Genomic DNA, 17,175 nt, shown 5'->3' with positions numbered 1-17,175 from the left:
ATGGAGTTTCGCTCTTGTCACCCAGGCTGGAGTACAGTGGTACGATCTTGGCTCACTGCAACCTCCGCCTCCCAGGTTCAAGCTATTCTCCTGCTTCAGCCTCCCAAGTAGCTGGGATTACAGGTGCCTGCCACCACGCCCAGCTACTTGTTGTATTTTCAATAGAGATGGGGTTTCACAATGTTGGGCAGGCTGATCTCGAACTCCTGACCTCAGGTGATCCACCTGCCTCAGCCTCCCAAAGTGCTGGAATTACAGACATGAGTCACTGTGCCCAGCCATTATTTTCTATTTTTTAGTGATGGAATCTCTCTCTGTCATCCAGGCTGGAATACAGTGGCACAGTCGTAGCTCACTGCAGCCTTAAATTCCTGAGCTCAAGGAATCCTCTCACCTCAGTCTCTTGTGTAGCAGGGACTACAGGTGCATGCCATCACACCCAGCTTTATTTATTTATTTATTTATTTATTTATTTATTTTATTTGGTAGAGATACAGTCTGGCTATGTTGCCCAGACTGATTGGTCTTGAGCTCCTGGCCTCAAGTGATCTTCCCATTTCAGCCTCCCAATACACTAAATTACTTTTAGGGTTTTCTTGTTCTTAACATAGACTTAATTCTCTGTTAATGTGTTTCTACATAATTTTGATATAGACTTCAAATTTATTGCAAAAATAGTCCTCATTTTGTTTATCTTTTAATATTCAGTATCATGAAGATGGCCTGGCATATAAAGGGTAATAATACATGTTAGTTGAATCAAGTCCATGAAACAAGTAAATGATGACAGAGACATTTGTATTGATGTCACTGAAGACAGCCTCAACTTCAAGCCTGGTAAATGAGAAAACTTGGTTGGCAGGGGCAGGACCCCTGGGCATCTGGTCTACTGGGCAGGTGCACTGTTAACAGAAGGGCAAGAACATTTTCTTATAAGCTGTAAACTTCTTCAGGAGTCTAGGAAAGTGGGAGGGACACAGGTAGGAATATAGCAGAGGTCCTACCAAAAGATGGATAAAATGCACCTCCAGGACATTTAATGAGCAGGCCAGCTCGCTAGATAACCGTAGACATCCTCCTGGCTTAATGTAAGATGAAATACAGTCAAGGACTCCACATGAACATATGCATGCTCTGTCTTCTAAATGTGGTTTCTGTAAATGTTGCAATGTAAATACATGCATATCTCTACTAATCTTTAAGGTAATGATACTGTGTTTGGGGGCATTTCATATGGAGATTGCATCAAACTGACATCATTGTTACCCAATCATCCAAAAAATAAATATTATGTACAATAAAACATAAATTCCAGCCGAGAGTAGTGGCTCATGCCTGTAATCCCAGCACTTTGGAGGCTGAGGTGGGTGGATCACCTGAGGTCAGGAGTTCGAGACCAGCCTGGACAACACGGTGAAATCCTGTTTCTACTAAAAATACAAAATTAGCTGGGCATGGTGATGGGCGCCTGTAATCCCAGCTACTTGAGAGGCTGATGCAGGAGAATCACTTGAATCCAAGAGGTGGAGGTTGCAACGAGCTGAAATGGTGCCATTGCACTCTAGCCTGGGCGACAAGAGCAAGACTGTGTTTAAAAAAAATAATAATTCAATATTAATACATATTTGATAAGCCCATTATTATAATGTAATTGGACTTTTATACCAACCTGTCATAAGCAAATTCAATACATTTTTCTATACCTATGTCCTTCTTATGCACAAGGATAAACTCAGAGTTCTCCAATTATTAAGACTTAGTTATAAAACCAGTTTAAGCACAGGATTTCAAACCAGCCTGGGTAACATAGAGAGACCTCATCTTTGCCAAAAATTAAAAAAAAAAAATTTGCTGGGCATGGTGGCACATGCCTGTGGTCCCAGCTACTTGGGAGGTTAAGGTAGGAGGATTACTTGAATCCAGGAAGTCAAGGCTGCAATGAGCCATGATCATGCCACTGCACTCCAGCCCGGGCAACAGAACAAAAATGTGTCTCAAAAAAAAAAAAAAAAAAAGCAATTAGTTACAAAACTAAGGTACAGGTTAATTCAAAAGTGAATAATTAATAAATACAAAAATAACAAGTTTATAACTATCACAACATGTCCATTAATCAAACTAAGAATGACAAGGGCAGAAAATTTTGAGGTTATGTAAAAAGCAAACTACTTTGGAAGAATGCAACTTGCAAAAGGCAAAATTTAAACCAATCTATTCATGAATTGCCTAGCTGTAAGCGGGAAGGATCAGTAGGAATACATGCCATGATCTATAATATCAGCCATGGGCATGTAGGTGAAAATTGTGCCACGTCTTTCACCTTTGGCCTAATATCTGGTTTAGCTCTAGAGAAGTCTGTGTTAAAATGTATGCAACTGGAGCATACAGTGATGATGACAGGGCAAAAGGCTGATTTAAGATTTTCTATTGGTCAGGGTTACATAAGTAAATAGATGGCACACCCAAAGGTTTAATCAAAGAAAGCTTAATGAAGGTAGTACTTACCAACATGTGAAAAGGGATTAAGGCAACTGACAAGGAGGAGTAAAACTCCCAGTGATGAGCAACTGTAAGCAGCCATTACTACTGCTAAGCATGAAGGCGTGAGCAGCAACCAGAACTCTTGCTGCTAGCTGTAGAGGAGCTCTTGTTTTCTTGAAGACGTAGGAGGTGAAAAAATACTATGAGAGTGACAAGGTGAAGGTGGATGTGGAAGTTTGATGAGAGTGTATTTTTTTTAGTCAATTTAAAGTGAGAAATTTAGCTAATGAACGAAATACATAGCTGTCAGGCAACTGAAAACCATTGAGCCTGTTGAACATAAATTCTTAGTGAATTCTGCACTCTTGTGTCTTTTCTCCAGTAGTTTTCAGATAGCCAGAAGCAAGCTTGGAGAAAATATGTGGATTCACCCCATGTTGCTTTCACCAAGAAGATATGATGGAAAGATAGAAAAATAATGTTTAATATTTTTACAAGAGAGTAATTTAAGAACTTGACCATGACATCTAAGATAGATAAGGAAGAGCCCTGACTGATAAAGAGTAAGAATCAAGGGCCTGAAGATTCTTATCTCTTCTAAAAACTTTTACCATAAAAGTACTTGAACACATAAGCTGAAATAATAAGGGACTTTGGTCAGGAAGTGGACTATTTGAATTAGTGACTTTGGAGTAGATCCTGCCTGGTGATTTTCAGGCTCTGAATGTAATTTTGGAATAGATATATAATTGGAGCAGGCAGGTCATTGGAAATGAGAAGTTAATAATTGAGCAATCTGGAAATTAGCTGGGTGATGTGACGATAAATCTCATGTGTCAACTTGACTAGGCCATAGTACCTAGATATTTGGGCAAACGCCAACCTAAATGTAGCTATGAAGGGTTTTTTGTTTTTTTTAAAGATGAGATTAACATTTAAATAAGTAGACTTTTGATAAAGCAGATTACCCTCCATAATGTGGGTGGGGCTCATCCAGTCAACTGAAGGACTTAGGAAAAAACTGAGGTACCCCAAAAAATAAGAAATTTTATTTCCAAACTGCCTTCAGAATCAAGCTGCAATATCAACTATTTCCTGGCTCCCCAGCCTGCCAACCTATCCTGTAGATTTTATGCTTGCCAGGCCCCACAGTGGTGAAGGCAATGAGATATACGTGTTTACATGTATCAGGTTACATGAGAGACTTGCTAGTCTCTCTCTCTCTCTCTCTCTCTCTCTCTCTCCATTGCTGGCTTTTAAGAAGCAAGCTGCCATGAGTCCTACAACCACAAGGAAATGAATTTTGCCAACAACCCATTAGAGCTTGGAGGAATATATTTCCCTAATAAGAATCCAGTCCTAGATGACACTTTAATTGCAGCCTGTGAGACTCTAAGCGAAGGACCTAGCTAAGCCATGCCCAGACTCCTAGGAGATGCTCAGAAACAGAGATAATAAATGTGTGCTTTAAGTCACTAAGTTTGTGGTAATTTATTACATAGCAATAGATAAATTATGTACAACTTAAAATGCAATCACGGACACTTTGATACAAATGTGTTAACTTAAATTTCCTCAAAAAATACGAATTACCAAAGTTTACTCAAAAAGAAATAGATAATATTAATATATGGAATCTACCAAAAAAAATCTAGAACTAATATGTAAGCTTAGTAAGATTTCTATTTGTGATAGAAATCTTAGTCTGTTCAGGTTTCTATTAAAAAATACTATCAAGTAGGTTATACACAACAGTTTATTACTCACAGTTCTGGAGGTTGATAAATTCAAGATCAGGATACCAGCAGATTCAGTGTCTGGTGAGGGACCACTTCCTTGTAGATGGACATCTTCTCCCTGGAATTCCATATAACAAAAGGGTCAAACAAGCTCTCTGGGGTCCCTTTTATAAGTACACTAATACCATTCATGAGGGGATCACCAAAGGCCCCATCTCCTAATGTCATAACCTTAGGAGTTAGAATTTCAACTAACTTTTATGGGGGAGACATAAACATCCAGTCAATTGCAATGATCAATATACAAAAAAAATTTTTTTTAAGTATTTCTATATACTAGCAGCAAATAATCAGGATTAAGTATTTTTAAATATATTTGTTTTTCTTTGAGATGGAGTCTCACTCTATTGCCCAGGCTGGAGTGCAATAGTGCAATCATGGCTCACTGCAGTCTCGAACTCCTGGGCTCAAGTGATCCTCCCGCCTCAGCCTCCCAAGTAACTAGGACTATAGGTGCATGCCCAGCTAATTTTTAAAATATTTTGTAGAGACAGGATCATGCTATGTTACCCAGGCTAATCTCAAATTTCTGCCCTCAAGTGGTATTCCTGCCTCAGTCTCCCAAAGCACTGAGATTATAGGTGTGAGCCACTGCGCCCAACCAAAAATATTTTTCGTAATATCATAAATATATGAAATATTTAGGGATACATCTCACCAAAGATGTTAAATATTTCTTTAGATTAATGTAATCTTTCTTTAGATACATTAATAACCACCAAATGTAATCTATTCAGTCTATTCAGGCTTTTTAAGATAGTTTTACATGTATCTAAACTTCTTGATTAAGTATTCACTTTACACAATTGTCAGAAACAACCAATTTATATTTTGCTAAGTTTTAATGATTTCTAACCATTATGGCAGTTCTTAAATACCAGATTTGGGGTCAGATGATCTTATTTTAAATTCCAGCTCTGATCGTTTATAGCTGTATAATCTAAGACAAAAATTCTGGATCCCAGTTCCCACATTTATAAAATTGGGATAATAATACTTAATAGCTCAGATGGCCTTGTGTTTTTATACAAACTCTGAGACTTTCTTGCTACATGATTTGGGTCATGTTAAATATTTATGGTCTTTAGGTATTACCTCAGCCAGGTGTGGTGGCTCACACCTGTAAACCCAGCACTTTGGGAGGTTGAGGTGGGCAGATCACTTGAGGTCAGGAGTTCAAGACCAGCCTGGCCAACATGGCGAAACCCCACCTCTACTAAAAATACAAAAATTAGCCGGGCGTGGTGGTGAGTGCCTGTAATCCCAGCTATTCAGTAGGCTGAGGCAGAGAGAACTGCTTGAACCCAGGAAGTGGAGGTTGCAGTGAGCCAAGATAGCGCTATGCACTCCAGCCTGGGCAACAGAACAAGACTCCATCTCAAAAAAAAAAAAAAGTAAAATAAAATAATAAGGTATTACCTCATCTATAAAATAGTACCTGTCTCTTAATATGGCTATGAAGATACAATGACATAAAATATTTTAAAATGATTTAGAATAGTACCTGGCACTCAATACGTGTTAACTTTTATAATGTTCACAAAAATGGGTACAGGTTTGACACATATAAAGTATCATAATGTTGATGGCTAAGTCTTTTTTCCTATTATCTATAATTGGGCCATTCTAAACTCAGGAAAGTATACATATTTGTCAAAATGTTTTGACTTTTTGTAGACATTCATTTAATCAAAAGTGGGACTCTATAATATTATAAAATTGAGTAAAGTCTTCATGGAATGTTTATATTAATTTTTAATAAGACTCTGAAATGAGATACCTGAGATCATTAGTTTTTCAAACTTTGTTTAGCAGCAGAACCTTTTTTCAACTAAAGTCTTATTCAGAAGATCAATATATAAATATAAATCAACTGTATAAAGCCAATAAAAGTTTTTCAGTTGAACCGTAAACCCACAAGGCTAATACAATTTGGGCATTTATTATGTGCTAGGTGCAATTCTAAAATTATACCAACCCCAGTATTGGCTCTGGGGCTTCTTTCTTGGAACCATAAAGTGCAATGAACACAGTTTAAAACCTGCTCCTTTGAAATTGTTAAGCTAGTCAAGGACAAGAACCTATGACATGTGTTTTAACCAAGTATTTAGTATGGTATTGGGCACTTAATAGGTGTTGAAAAAAAATTGGTGGACTTGGTTAGCACAGAAAAAACTAACGAAATCTTAATGACCCCACATGCTGTTAAATGGTTACTGCCTCATGCTCCAAACATACCACTTCCTCAGAGTAAAACCAGTTTTTCTCCAATTCCCAAGCAATGAGGTTTGGCATAAAGCTAGGCCAGAAATGTCAGTCCAGACTATTTCCTGGGGATTTTTAGAGATGCCTATTGAGTTAGTAGGAAATGTAAATTGTGCCTAAAGTTATCTGGATTATTTTTCAGACACACAACTACAGTTCATCTCATCTCTGAAGTAGCCTCAGGACTCCAGAATTACTCCAAGGGCCTCTTCTTAAAATTGACTAGAAATTTTGCCAGCTCTCTAAAGAATAATATTGACTGTCCCAAAGATCTCTTGGTCAAAGTCTATATTCATGATTTGGAATTTTTCCAAGCACCAGGAATTACACTGTGAGCTAACATTTATGCAGAAATTCTCCCAGTTACTTTCAGTTTTCGGTTCTGTTAGTTATCAAGTAAAGGGGATAGCGGATAAGGAGAAAGTAGGCAAAGGCATCAGAGATAAGTTACACTAGGACGCAGCCTTGGCTTGTGTGTCCTCTTCTTTCTAAATGCCATTTCTCCTCCATTACTGAATTTTAAGATCTGTCCTTGAAGACAGAGACTTTGATCTATAGTTATATTGCACTGCTCACACTAGTAATGGTAATAAAAATAAAATGAACTTTTATTGAGGCCTTATGAAGTGCTTAATATTGTGCTAAGGCCAGGCATAGTAACTCACACCTGTAATCCCAGTACTTTGGGAGGCCAAGGAGGGAGGATCCTTTGAGCCCAGGAGTTTGAGCTAACCAAGGCAACATGGTCAGACTCTGGGTCTACAAAAATGGTCCCCCTGCACTCCAGCCTGGGTGACAGAGTGAGACTCTGTCTCAAAAAAGAAAAAAAAAAATTGTGCCAAAATAATTAAGCGCCATCAAATGTGCAAGTGTTCAATGAACATTTGGCAATTAAAAACTCTAAAATAAAATATCTTACGTAGAAATATTTCTGGGTAAGCAAACAAAACAAGTAGAAATAAATGAGTTTTTATTTCTTCTTATACTAAAGGTAAAGAGAAAAACTTAAAATAATGAATTTTCAGGATTGTTTTTAGAGACTTGAAATGATGGCAGGTTGGGCGAAGTGGCTTACACCTGTAATCCCAGCACTCTGGGAGGCCGAGGTGGGCAGATCACTTGAGCTCAGGAGTTCAAGACCAGCCTGGTCAACATGGTGAAACCCTGCCTCTACTAAAAATACAAAAATTAGCTGGGACATGGTGGCACAAGCCTGTAATCCCAGCTACTCAGGAGGTTGAGGCAGGAGGATCACTTGAACCCTATGCAAACTGAGATCGCGCCACTGCACTCCAGCCTGGGCAACAGAGCAAGACTCCGTCTCAAAAAAAAAAAAAGAAAGAAAGAAAGAAAAAAGGAAAACAGAAAAGAAAAGGAATGAGGGCAAGTTAGAAAGGAGAAATTAATCATAAAATCATTTGCTAAAATAAGTCAATAAAATGAGAACAATATAGGGGGTATCATAATCCCTATAAACAATTATACAAATCCTGAAAAAGTAAAAACAGTTTCTGAATTAAAGTACCAGTGTTGAACACTCATATTAATAAAATATAAAGCAACACCATACATTACAGAGGTTATGCATTATCATGGAGATCTGTGTAATTAATAATAATCTATTATTATTTGACATCTAATTTTAGAGACACCATTGAAGCTTTACAAAATTAACTCTAAATGCAATTTCATTCCAACCAAGGAAACTGATAATCAAAAATAGTTATATTATTTTCCTAAATTTATAAAACTTTTCTTCTAAGAAATGGATACATAATATTATGAAATTAGTTTAAAAAGAAAGATTGGTTGACATTTATTACATAAATGGTTGTTTCTCCTAATATCTAATTTTTACTCCTCTCTTACTTAACTAGATTTGTGACTGATGACATTGCTTTATGAATAGCATAAGCCCTGTTTTAACTAAGTGGATCATTGGGCTAGAAATAGAGATTCCTGTGCTGTATTTCTATCTCTGCGTAGTTCTGTGACCTTAGGCAAACTTCTCAGGAGGAATCTCAAATTATTCTAATTAAAACTAAAATGTCATTTTCCACCCACTATATGTATTGCATAAAGGTTGTGACATGATTATCCCTCTTTTTACAAATAATTTTTACTTTGTATAAAGGCAAAATGCCATAAAATTATTTCTACATTAATGTCATATTTAATAATCTGAAATGATTTCACCTTAATAGGATAAGATAGTGCAAACAGAATAGAGTTCTGATTATCCTTTAAAGTTAGTAATTATTGTTAGAATATATACTAGCTTTCGTGTATATATATATAATTCATTTATGTTCAACTAAATCACCATGGCTATCTTGAATACTAGAGGCAAGAGAATTCACTATTATATTCACCAATATATTCAGTATCAGTGGCTGTTATTAAAGGCTTGGAATTAATATAAGGGGGCCAGTTGAGAAGACTGGCCACTGGAATCACAAACACTGCACTTCCTCTCCCATGTCCTGCTTTGTAACTATGATCAAGTCACAATATCTCAGCCTCAGACATGAGGATAATAATGCTGTCTTAATTTTGTTTTGTTTTGTTTTGTTTCAGGAGAGTTAAATGAGCTTCTGGGTATAAACTATCTGGCACAGGGCCTGATGCACCTGAGGTGCTAATTTAAAAAAGTTAGTCTTTATTCATTCAAGAAATCCTATGAGATCCTTGATCTTTTTGTTGTCACATATATCTGTAAAATATCCCATTTCCTTGAGAACCTGTCGTTAAATAGGTATAAAGTTTCAGTTATGTCAGATGAAAACGTTCCAGGAGCCTGCTATACATCATAATGTATATCATGTTGTAGTCTCCAAAATTCTTAAGAGAGTAGATATGTATTCTTTAGGGAAAAAACCCAAAGGGACACAATGAAACTTTGAAAGGTGTTGAATATGTCTATTACCTTGATTATGGTAATGCTATTGCCAGTGTTTGCATATGCAAAAACTAATAAAATTGTACACATTAAATATGTGCAGCTTTTTGTATATCAATTATCCCTTAATAAAGCTTTTTTAAAAAAATAGAAAATGTGCTAGGTGCAATGGCGCATGCCTGTAATTCCAACACTTTCAGAGATAGTTCCCTTGAGCTCAGGAATTCTAGACCAGCCTGGGCAACAGGGCCAAATCCCATTTCTACAAAATACACAAAAATTAGCCTTGTGTGGTGGTGTGGGCCTGTAGTCCCAGCTACTCAGGAGGCTGATATGGAAGGATTGTTTGAGACCAGGAGGCAGAGGTTGCAGTGAGCCAAGGTCATGCCACTACACTCCAGTTTGGGCTACAGAGCCAGACCCCCTTTAAAAAAAAATTAAATTAAATTAAAAATGAAAACTTTAAAAATTTAAAAATGGAGACTTTTTAAAATAAAGAGTAAAATAAAATATTCCTATTAGTTCGTTTTCATACTGCTATAAAGAACTGCCCACGGGGCACAGTGGGTCACGCCTGTAATTCCAACACTTTGGGAGGCTGAGGAAGGTGGATCACCTGAGGTCAGGAGTTCAAGACCAGCCTGAGCAACATGGAGAAACCCCGTCTCTAATAAAAATACAAAAATTAGCCAGACGTGCTGGTATGCACCTGTAATCCCAGCTACTCAGGAGCTGAGGTAGAAGAATCTCTTGAACCCTAGAGGCAGAAGCTGCAGTGAGCTGAGATTGTGACACTGAACTCCAGCCTGGGAAACAGAGGGAGACTCCATCTCAAAAAATAAAAAATAAAAATAACTGCCCAAGACTGGGTAATTTATAAACGAAAAAAGTTTAATTGACTCACAGTTCAGCATGGCTGGAGAGGCCTCAGGAAACTTACAATTACAGTGGAAGGCAAAGGAGAAGCAAGGCACCTTCTTCACAAGGCAGCAGGAAGGAGAAGTGCCAAGGGAAAGGGAAAGAGCCGCTGATAAAACCATCAAATCTTATAAGAACTCACTATCATGAGAATGGCATGGGCGAAAGCGCCCTCATGATCCAATTATTTCTACCTGGCCTCTCCCTTGACTCATGGGAATTATGGGGATTATGAGGACTGTAATTCAAGGTGAGGTTTGGGTAGGGACAGAAAGCCTAACCATATCAATCCCCATTTCTCGAGATACCTAGAGTGACTTCCACGGCCTAAAAGTCAAAGAGCTTCCTCAATCAATTACGCTTTGCCACTTCATGAAGTTCTAAATTGTTGATGCATTTTACTTTGCACATTTTCCTTTCACACTCCTATAGAGGTTGAGTAAGTAGTGTTATGTGAACTCTCTTTCTTTAGATTCACCTGGGCATTTATTATTCTTTCATCTAATACCATCAAATACATGGAAAATGTATGCATTGGGAGGAGGCCATTCATTTGATCTAATAGATTAAATAAAATAAAACATCCAAAATGAAGCAAAATGTCCTCATTCCCTATTTTCCTCACCATTGAGAAGAAAGCTCATAAGCTCATAAACCTAGATTATTTCATCTTTATCTCAGATTTCATCTTTCCCTTCCATTTCCAAGGAAGATGCTTTTCTCCTTTTATTTGTTTTTTCAGAATATTTAGCTAAGGGTTGGCTCCATGGCTCATCTCTGAAAAAAAAAATTACTTAGAGGCAGCATGATTCATTGCTACTGTCTCAAATGCTCCTAAGACAAAGAATCTTCTACCAACATGGGCATACATGTTTGAACTAAGCATTCCCTATAGAAGTGAGCAGTTAATGGTCCAAGGAAACATCAGATGGCATTGAGGGCCAAACTGAGAAATAATGAATATGTAGATATATTTTTGATATCCTGTATCGCATCCTACCTCATGTAACTCAGTCTTTCTTTGCACTCCTTACGCCCTTCAGGCTGCCACTAATAAATGAAATTTAAAATTCTTAGAGTAGCTGAATATGGGTTAAAATAAACTGAATCTGTTCATAAATAGAGTGGTTTACGTATTTTGTACACACAATTTATAAAATACGTAGTTTTTTTTTTGTTTTTTTTTTTTTTTGGTTTTTTTTTTTTTTGAGACGGAGTTTTGTTCTTGTTGCTGGGGCTGGAGTGCAATGGCACGGTCTCGGCTCACTGCAACTTCCACCTCAGCAATTCTCCTGCCTCAGCCTCCAAAATAGATGGGATTACAGGCACCCACTACCATGCCCAGCTAATTTTTGTATTTTTAGTAGTGACGGGGTTTCACCATGTTGGCCAGGCTGGTCTTGAATTCCTGACCTCAAGTGATCTGCCCGCCTCGGCCTCCCAAAGTGCTGGGATTGCAGGCATGAGCCACTGGCCCTGGCCTAAGTAGATATTTAAAGGAAATATATATACATATATACACACACACACACTTTAAAAGTGTATGTACATACATATGTATACACACACACTTTAATGAAAATTGAATTTACAGAAGAGAAATAAAATACACAGTCCTCATCAAAAACAGATGTGAAACAACATGAAAATACCCTCTTCTTTAACCTGTTTTGTGATGCTGCACCTGGCACCCTGCAAACCACAGTTCTGCTTTGCCAGCTGACCCTTGAAGGCGCTGAAGGGAGACTACAGGCTGGAGGAAGAAGAGACGTACTTCTTCTTGTCTGCTTCCCATTCCTATGAGAATCATTCCATTAATACTTCTTTCCCCCAGCTGCAGCAGTTCCTTTCCATGGCTGCAGCTGAATCTTGTGTGCAGTTTTTTTAACATTCGCAAAACCAGGCTTATCACACTCACACCCCTGCCCCACAACACACCAGCACCAGTCAAGTAGTGTCCTCAACTCTGTAGTTTGAGTTTCAGCTTTTCAGGGCCCTTCCTCTAAGATTCTAAGTTTCTAAGTTTTACTAATTCTCCTATCTTCTCTTTATTCTCTCAGTCTTAAGGGTGATAGCTGCTTCCTATAGTTGCTACCTCCTTGATGATTAGAATTCACTTTTTACTCTTTCAGTTACCTGGTTAACAACTTTATATTTTGTTACTAATTCTTCTGATTCTGTCTGTTTAAATAGCAGATGTGATTTCTGTCTCCTATCTGGACCCTAACTATTATATGGCTTAACACATATAAACTGGCATCACATAAACCGAGTACACCAAGATTGCTTTAAAATAAAACTACGTAAAAGTGTGGCAGGGAAAAAGAGTAAAGTAAATGTGTAGCTGTTAGAGGTTGTCAGATGGAAGGAGGAGGAAAATGGTGGAAGAAAGGAAAGGAGGACCCATGGTACTGAGTGTGAAGACCTGCCCATGAATAGATACAGTGACCGTGTGACTGTAACTTGATGTTACACTGGTAAACCATAGAACTGAAGATTAATGATATATGCCAATAAGATTGAGAGAAGAATAAAGATGAGGGCAATGCAACCAAATTAAATTATTTTGTAACACAGCAGAATAACGTTTAGAGGTTATACATTTTAAAATAATGAACAAGTGCATTACCATATTTAACTATATGGAGATAAACCCCCAAATACCTGGAAACACATTATTACAGTGTTCTTCTCTAAGAAACAATACTAGACGTATGCAGAAGTGAGATAAGGGTAATTGCCTTTCCCATAAATGTTTCCATTTAATTTTTAGTATTTTATTAATTTGATTGTTTAAATTTTAGAAATGCAAAGAAAAAGACGGTGACTTCTGGAATTATGTAGTAGACACTTTTTCATATTCCTCACACTAATGTCAACAAAAAACCCTAAACATTATATATAAAACAAACAGGAGAGGCGCAGTGGCTCATGCCTGTAAACCCAGCACTTTGGGAGGCCGAGGCGGGTGGATCACGAGGTCAAGAGATCGAGACCATCCTGGCCAACATAGGGAAACCCCGTCTCTACTAAAAATACAAAAATTAGCTGGACATGGTGGTGCACGTCTGTAGTCCCAGCTACTTGGGAGGCTAAGGCAGGAGAATCTCCTGAAGCCGGGAGGCGGAGGTTGCAGTGAGCCGAGATTGCACCACTGCACTCCAGCCTGGCGACAGAGTGAGACTCCATCTCAAATCAAAAATAAAAATAAAAAATGAAACAAACATAAAACTCTGGGAGATAGAAAGAAGGCGGACAGGCTAGGAACCTCAGGACTCAAGGGAAAATATAGTGATGACATCCCTGGATTTTCTTTTTGTCTCATGTATTCCAGATTTAGAGCTGAAGAAGTCAGTAACTGGGAAACACCAATGTGTATAGACTAAAAAGCCCCACAAAAGTCAGCTACTTCTAGCCAAAAAACCGGGAAAGGTGCAGCCTAGCAGGGTAGAAAACTTATAGAAAATAGCTATTCTAAACAAACCCACAGAAAAAGTTGTGCCCCACCCCTACTGTGCCAGCAAAGAAAGCTAGACTTTCCTCTTCATAGCGTGAGGGGAACTTTAATGCCCAGCCTAGCAGTAATGAAGCAACCTTCCCTTTCCCCACTGAGGTGGTGCCAGAGGATGCCCAGCAGAGTGTCAGGGCTTTCACTATCACCCACAGGCAATGAGGCCACACCTGCCATGGTGTCAGTAGAAGCCAAGTGAGGAGCACTGACTTCTTCAGCTCTAAATCTAGGATACAAGAGACAAAAAGAAAATCCAGGGATCTTATAACCGTATTTTCCTTGAGTCCTGAGGTTCCTAGCCAGTCAGCCTTCTTATTTCTACCTTCCAGAGTTTTATGTTTGCTTTACATACAATGTTCAGGGTTTTTAGTCGTCATTAGTGTGAGGAATATGAAAAAGCCTCTACTATAATAAAGCACTAAGGCGCCTGGTTGCAGTCAAAATCCTATGTGTGATTTTTTTTTAGGCACAACCATAGATAATTACGAAGGCTTTACCTAGCAGGCCTCAAGGAGGAAAGATGCTCTCCCCACACCAGATTTGATGCACAACCAATACACTGCAAACTGTGAAGGGAATTAGAGCCAAGGATTCAATCCTCCCTGACCAGCCATGCTTTTATGTATATCTGCATTCCAAGCCCAGGCTCCTTCATTTTGAGGTATCCTTACCGAAGAAGCTTGAAGACATTTTCCTGCACTCTGCCTTAAGTGCTTGATTCGGCCGGGCACGGTGGCTCATGCCTATAATCCCAGCACTTAGCAAGGCCGAAGTAGGCGGATGCCTGAGCTCAGAAGTTCGACAGCAGTCTGGTCAACATGGTGAAACCTGTCTCTACAAAAAATACAAAAATTGGCCGGCCCTGTTGGTGGGTGCCTATAATCTCAGCTACTCGGGAGGCTGAGGCAGGGGAATTGCTTGAACCCGGCGGGGCAGTGGTTGCAGTGAGCAGAGATCGTGCCTCTTCACTTCAGTCTGGGTGAAACAGCAAAATTCCCTCTCAAAAAAGGTACTTGGTACTTTTTCACTCCTAGTCCTTTCCCTTCTGCATCCCCCCGGCCCCCTGGGCCCATAAAACTACAGTAGCCTTGAAGAGGTCCTTTACACCCCTTGTAAGTTGGATTCCTAGGTATTTTATTCTCTTTGAAGCAATTGTGAATGGAAGTTCATTCCTGATTTGGCTCTCTGTTTGTCTGTTACTGGTGTATAAGAATGCTTGTGATTTTTGCACATTGATTTTGTATCCTGAGACTTTGCTGAAGTTGCTTATCAGCTTAAGGAGATTTTGGGCTGAGACAATGGGGTTTTCTAAATATACAATCATGTCATCTGCAAACAGGGACAGTTTGACTTCTTCTTTTCCTAACTGAATACCCTTGATTTCTTTCTCTTGCCTAATTGCCCTAGCCAGAACTTCCAGCACTATGTTGACTGCTCAGTGAAATAAAAGAGGACACAAACAAATGGAAGAACATACCATGCTCATGGATAGGAAGAATCAATATCGTGAAAATGGCCATACTGCCCAAGGTAATTTATAGATTCAATGCCATCCCCATCAAGCTACTAATGAGTTTCTTCACAGAATTGGAAAAAACTGCTTTAAAGTTCATATGGAACCAAAAAAGAGCCCGCATCTCCAAGACAATCCTAAGTCAAAAGAACAAAGCTGGAGGCATCACGCTACCTGACTTCAAACTATACTACAAGGCTACAGTAACCAAAACAGCATGGTACTGGTACCAAAACAGAGATATAGACCAATGGAACAGAACAGAGTCCTCAGAAATAATACCACACATCTACAGCCATCTGATCTTTGACAAACCTGAGAGAAACAAGAAATGGGGAAAGGATTCCCTATTTAATAAATGGTGCTGGGAAAATTGGCTAGCCATAAGTAGAAAGCTGAAACTGGATCCTTTCCTTACTCCTTATACGAAAATTAATTCAAGATGGATTAGAGACTTAAATGTTAGACCTAATACCATAAAAATCCTAGAGGAAAACCTAGGTAGTACCATTCAGGACATAGGCATGGGCAAAGACTTCATGTCTAAAACACCAAAAGCAACGGCAGCAAAAGCCAAAATTGACAAATGGGATCTCATTAAACTAAAGAGCTTCTGCACAGCAAAAGAAACTACCATCAGAGTGAACAGGCAACCTACAGAATGGGAGAAAATTTTTGCAATCTACTCATCTGACAAAGGGCTAATATCCAGAACCTACAAAGAACTCAAACAAATTTACAAGAAAAAAACAACCCCATCAAAAAGTGGGCAAAGGATATGAACAGACATTTCTCAAAAGAAGACATTTATACAGCCAACAGACACATGAAAAAATGCTCATCATCACTGGCCATCAGAGAAATGCAAATCAAAACCACAATGAGATACCATCTCACACCAGTTAGAATGGCGATCATTCAAAAGTCAGGAAACAACAGGTGCTGGAGAGGATGTGGAGAAATAGGAACACTTTTACACTGTTGGTGGGATTGTAAACTAGTTCAACCATTATGGAAAACAGTATGGCGATTCCTCAAGGATCTAGAACTAGATGTACCATACGACCCAGCCATCCCATTACTGGGTATATACCCAAAGGATTATAAATTATGCTGCTATAAAGACACATGCACACGTATGTTTATTGCAGCACTATTCACAATAGCAAAGACTTGGAATCAACCCAAATGTCCATCAGTGACAGATTGGATTAAGAAAATGTGGCACATATACACCATGGAATACTATGCAGCCATCAAAAAGGATGAGTTTGTGTCCTTTGTAGGGACATGGATGCAGCTGGAAACCATCATTCTTAGCAAACTATCACAAGAACAGAAAACCAAACACCGCATGTTCTCACTCATAGGTGGGAACTGAACAATGAGATCACTTGGACTCAGGAAGGGGAACATCACACACAGGGGCCTATCATGGGGAGGGGGGAGGGGGGAGGGATTGCATTGGGAGTTATACCTGATGTAAATGACGAGTTGATGGGTGCAGCACACCAACATGGCACAAGTATACATATGTAACAAACCTGCACGTTATGCACATGTACCCTAGAACTTAAAGTATAATAATAATAAATAAATTAAAAAAAAAAAAAAAAAAAAAAAAAAAAACTACAGTAGCCTTTTGTTCCGCAGTGAGACACCACCACTTCTGTGCTGGTCCACCTGGCCCTCAACTCATGTGCCGTTCTGAGAGGTGACAACGTGCTAGCAGTCCTCGCTCGCTCTCGTTGCCTCCTCGGCCTCCGCGTCTGCTCTGGCCGCGCTGGAG

At 38.8% G+C, this 17,175-nt stretch overlaps 1 long non-coding RNA gene across 1 annotated transcript in view; it reads right to left on the bottom strand.

Annotated features, from left to right (window-relative positions):
• The window catches only part of LOC144340740 (uncharacterized), a 75,809-nt gene that overhangs the window by 21,234 nt on the left and 37,400 nt on the right, over window positions 1–17,175 (bottom strand). The window contains exon 2 of the long non-coding RNA XR_013417030.1: window positions 4,249–4,338. This is a non-coding gene — a long non-coding RNA (uncharacterized LOC144340740). The remainder of the gene's footprint in view (window positions 1–4,248; window positions 4,339–17,175) is intronic.

Source organism: Macaca mulatta, chromosome 4, assembly GCF_049350105.2.
Source record: "Macaca mulatta isolate MMU2019108-1 chromosome 4, T2T-MMU8v2.0, whole genome shotgun sequence".
Taxonomy (NCBI): Eukaryota; Metazoa; Chordata; class Mammalia; order Primates; family Cercopithecidae; genus Macaca; species Macaca mulatta.
The sequence above is the reverse complement of the archived record's forward strand: the minus strand, read 5'-3'. Positions and strand labels throughout refer to the sequence as shown.